General features: G+C 34.0%; 1 non-coding gene and 1 pseudogene across 1 annotated transcript; one reads left to right on the top strand and one right to left on the bottom strand.

The window, feature by feature from the left end:
- The window catches only part of LOC101589157, an 85,958-nt pseudogene that overhangs the window by 17,106 nt on the left and 63,480 nt on the right, over positions 1-5,372 (bottom strand).
- Positions 4,338-4,439, top strand: LOC111814743. The gene has a single exon (XR_002819648.1). It is a non-coding gene; the product is annotated as a small nucleolar RNA U13 (small nucleolar RNA).

Genomic DNA, 5,372 nt, shown 5'->3' with positions numbered 1-5,372 from the left:
CTGATGAATGTCCATTTTGTATCTGTGTATTCAAAGTGCTTGGGATAGATATATAGTTGCATTGTCTTAATGAATAGAATGATTTGTTTTAATGGTGTTTGTAAATAGGATCAGAAGTCCACATCTTGTACAGCAATTAACCACTAAGATGAATATATGCAGTGTATTATTTATTGAAACTGTACTTCCGATTTGATTTGAAACTGTCTCATCGCTATCTGTTTATCAATAAAGCTTTGAAAAAAAAAGAAACAAATAGCAGTGAGACAGTTTCAATACCAATGAGTAGGACAGTTTCAATGAATAATACATTTCATATTGTTGTCTTCATAGTGGCTATTCATAGTACAAAAGGCAGAATGATATCCTTTCCAAACACTACTAGTACAAATCTTTCTTCTCATTGAATTAAGTGAAAGTATTTGTATATCTATCCTAACTATTTTATATATACAGACACAAAATGGTCCTTCATTTGTATCCCCTCTTTTTGTCTCATTTTGTCTGAGATGGGTATTCCATTGCCATCATTCTCTTTAAAAAAATAAAAAAATAGACTAATGATTTAATAAAAAAAGAAGAAAACAGAAGTAACTCAAATGAAGAACAAAATGTGGAAAGTCAAACATCTAGGAAAAGAACAAATCAAAGCGAAACTCATATGAAGAAGGAAATTCTGAAGTAAGGAGAATTTAATGCAATAGAGATTAATAAAACAATATGAGGAAGCAATGAATCAAAAAGTTCGTTCTCTGGAAGAATAAATATGATGGATGAACCATTAGTTAACCTCATCAGAAAAAGGGAAGAAAAATCATGAATCCAAACAGAAAGAAATATAACGGGGGAAATCACAACAGATTAGACAGAAATACAGAAAATCATCAATACTATAAGGACCTATATTCCATCTTTTTTAGATTAAGCTTCTTTTTTAAATAATTTTATTGAGAAACAAATAGCAATGAGACAGTTTTGAAATCGATCAGTAGGACAGTTTCAATAATACATTGCAGATTCTTCTGTTAGTGTTATCCATTGTACAAAATGAAGACACAACATCTCATCCAGAAACACTATTAAAACAAATCTTATTCATTGAATTAAGAGAGTATAGCTGTATATTTACCCTAACTACTTTGAATATATAGTTGCAAAATGCACATTCATTTGTATCCCCTTTTTGTTTAGTTTTATCAGAAAAAGGTATTCCATTGTCATTTAAACTTTGTATATCTACCCTAACTACTTTGAATATATAGTGCAAAATGGACATTCATTTGTATCCCCTCTTTTTGATTAGTTTTATCAGAAAAGTGTATTCCATTGTCATTTAAATATTGTAGGTGTGTGAATTCAATAAAATATTCCAATATAGTCCAGTAATCCACAATAGTAGTGAGTCATCTGCAGGACTGGGAATGTCAGAAGTTGTTGACCTGAGCACTTCACAGTCCAGCATGCCAAAATGGCTTCACCCATTATACCTCATTTTATACCTTTCTGCTGGATCGTTAAGGCCAAAATAAAACAAGACCTATATAATAAGAAATGTAACCTTTGTATCTGATAAGGTCAGTCAAGTCCCCTCAGGATTTATCCTGAAACCCTGTACCACAATTTGTAGATCCTTTGTCAGTGTCAGCCATGTGGATGAGTCACAGCCATTGCTTGACCAATTTGCTCTTTGTGAAAGCCTGAGAGAATATTTTTCTTGCCATGTGACCATCCTTAGGCACTTTCTACAACATCAATCACATTCTTCTGTGGCCTCATTATCTCCTTGATCAGAAAGTTTGGGACACAACTGAGTTACATGATGTTACATTATATATTCCCCTATGTCCTGAGTATTCACTGACATTGAAAGGCTAGGACCAAAATGTTGGCTGACCTTGAAGCCCTCGTTTTTCTCTAATTTTTGGTCTGTAAACTTAGGCTGTTAACCCTTCAGGAAAGAAGCTTATTACCTGGCAACATCTGTGTGAATATCAAACATCTTAGGCATAACATGCAACAGGTATTTTCCATCATGTATAGATATGTTAAACTTTAAGTCCCTACAGAATACGGAGAGAAAAATTTAAAAAATAAAAAATATAATAAAAAACATGAATACACAATTACATATTTTTACACAGAAGTTTAGAAAACTAACCATATACAGCATTATAACAGGACATTACTGTTTCATTTTTTTTCTTATCGCTACTTTTTATTTATTACCTTTTAAAAAAAAACCAAACAACTACTTGAGAGACAGTATGGCAATAATTGGTATGTTATGACAAGCAGTGTGTATTTAGAAGACCAGAATGACAGGCACTCCAAGCATGACCCTACTATTACGCATTGCTATTTCAGTGCAGTTACATAGTTCACAGGTATCAGCATATATAGTTAGTCAGGGTGAGAATCCTACCAATTAACTGCTAGTTTCAAAAACCTGCTGATATTTCTTAGGGTCATTGCCTTACTCATCTTGTGTGTATAAAAGTATGGTTTTGCCCCTGTCGTGTTTCCTAGCTTTTCTCCTTGCTCTCTCTTTGTTGTCTAATCCTCAAGTTCTCACTTTCCTGTTAATTGTGCTTACCTTTCTATTTGTATATCTACTTTTGACTTCTTATACTAGGGAGACTATACTATATTTACACATGTGGGTCTGGTTTATTTCACTTATGAGTATATTTTCAAGTGGCATCCACTTTAACGTAATGCTTCAAGTTTATCGTTCTTTATAGTTGAGGAATACTCCACTGTATAAAAATACCACATCTATTTTATTCATTCCTCAGGTGACAGACATCTTTGTTGTTTCCAAGATTTAACTATCACAAACTGTGCTGCTAAGCACAGGGTCCCGAGTTCAATCACCATTACTGAAAAAAAAAAAACAAAAAACAAAAAACAAAACAAACAACAATAACAGCAACAAAAAACCAAATTGTGATGCTATAAATATAGGTACACATATATCACTATGATAGTGATGCTATAAATATAGGTACACATATATCACTATGATATAATGTTTTCAGTTCCTCCGGGATTCCAGGGAAATTTCCAGCAGGGGTATAGCTGGCTTGAATGGGATTTCCAGTTCTACGTTTCTAATAAGTCTCCAACTCATTTCCATAATGGTTGCACCAGTCTATATTCCCAGCAGCAGTGGAGAAGAGTCTCCTTTTCTCCACAGTCTCTCCAACATTTGTCATTAATTGATTTGTTTATGATAGCCATTCTTTCTGGGGTGAGCTGGTATCTCAGTGTTGTTTTAATTTGCATTTCATGGATGGTGAGTAATGTGGAGCATTTTTTCATATATTTATTAACTTCTTTAATTTCATCCTCTGTGAAGTGTGTGTTCATCGCAGATGCACATTTCTGGATTGGGTCTTTAAATTTTGGGGTCCTAATGTTTTTTAGTTCTGTATAAATTCTAGAGAGCAGACCTTTGTCTGAGTGCTTGTTAGAAAAGATCTTTTCTGAATTTGAGAGTTGTCTTTTCACTTTGTTGGTAATTTCTTTTGACATGCAAAAACTTCTCAATAAGAGTTAGTTTCAGTTGCTAATTTTTTCAAGTGTTACGTGTGCGTTTTGATTTTTATTCACGAACTCTTTGCCTATCCCTATGTCTTCAAGAGTTCCTCTTACTTTTTCTTCCAGGAGATTTAGTGTTTCTATTTTAATGTTTAGATTTTAATCAATTTTGACTTTGGCTTAGTACATGGTGATAGACCTGGGTCAAGTTTTAACTTTTGGCATGTAGACAGCCAATTTTTCCAGGACCATTTGTTAAAGAGTCTATCTTTCTTACAATAAGTGTGTTTGGGCCCTTTGTCAAAGATCAGGTGGCTGAGTGTGTTCATAGAGGCCTCTGCATTTTCTAATCTATTCCATTGATCCTCAGGTCTATATCATTGCCAATACCATGCTGATTTTATTTGTAGTATAATTTCAAGTGAGGAATTGTAATGCCTCTTGCCTTGTGTTTGTTGCCCAGGATTACCTTTGTTATTCTAGGTCTTTTCTGGTTCCAAATAAATTTTAGGAATAATTTCTCTAGGTCTGTGATTTATGTTAATGGTAGTTTGACAGGGATTGCATTAAATCTGTGCAGCAATTTTGGGAGTATGGCCATCTTCCCAATGTTGATTTTTCCTGTCCTGGAGCAGGAATACCTTTCCATTTTCAGAAATCCTCTACAATCACTTTTTTCAGAGTACTGCTATTTTCCTTGAAAAGATCTTTGACTTCTTTAGTTAGATTGATTCCAAGGTATTTCATTTTCCTCATTGCTGTTATAAAAGGTATTGTTTCTCTAATTTTCCTCTCAGATCCTTCAGTTCATGAGCATGATGATTGGATGTTCATGACTTATGCATGAGATGTGCCTTCCTTAAACCTTGCTACGATGTGGGCACATTACCCATCTGACGTGAAAAGAAAAATAACTTACCTCTCATTGTGTTTGTAATCTGTGTAGTGGAATGCGATTGACTTTTGGGTATTGACTTTGTAGCCTTCTATGCTATTGAATTTGTATATCATTGATGGTAGTTTCCTGGTGGAGTGTTTTGGGTCTTCCAAAGAATGTATCATATCATCTGCAAATAATGATAATTTAATTTCTTCTTTACCTATTCTTATTCCTTTCATTTCTCTCTCTTGTCTAATGGTTCTAACTAATGATTCCAGAACTATATTGAATAGGAGTGGTGATAGAGGGCATCCTTGTCTTGTACCAGATCTGAGAGTGAAAGATTTCAGTTTATCCCCATTTAGAATTCTGTTAGCGATTGGGTTGTCATAGATGGCTTTTATCAGACTGAAGTAGAGGACATCTATTCCAATTTTCTGTAGGACTTTGAACATGAATGAGTGTTGGACTTTGTCAAAAGCCTTTTCTGCATCAATTGAGACAATCATGTGGTTTTTAGATTTGGTTCTATTGATATAGTGTACTACATTTATAGATTGGCATATATTGAACCATTTATGCATTCCTGGGATGAATCCTACCTGGTCATGGTGTAAGATCTTCTTGATGATTTGCTGTATTCTATTTGCTAGGATTTTATTGAGCATTTCTCATCTTTCCTCATGTTCATGAGGGAGATGGGCCTGTAATTCTCTTTTATAGTTGCATCTTTCCCTGGTTTTATTATCAGTATAATACTTGCCTCCAGGAATGATTTTGGGAGGATTGCTTCCTTTTCAATTTCATTGAAGAGTTTGAGGAGTACAGGGATTATATCTTCTATAAATTTCTTGTAGAATCCAGCTGTGAATCCATGAGGACCTGGGCTTTTCTTTGTTGGTAATTTTTTTCTTTTCTTTTCTTTTCTTTTCTTTTCTTTTCTTTTCTTTTC

The sequence above is a fragment of the Octodon degus genome, unplaced genomic scaffold, assembly GCF_000260255.1.
Source record: "Octodon degus isolate 3935 unplaced genomic scaffold, OctDeg1.0 scaffold00467, whole genome shotgun sequence".
Lineage (NCBI taxonomy): Eukaryota > Metazoa > Chordata > Mammalia > Rodentia > Octodontidae > Octodon > Octodon degus.
This window is presented reverse-complemented; position numbering and strand designations above follow the sequence as displayed.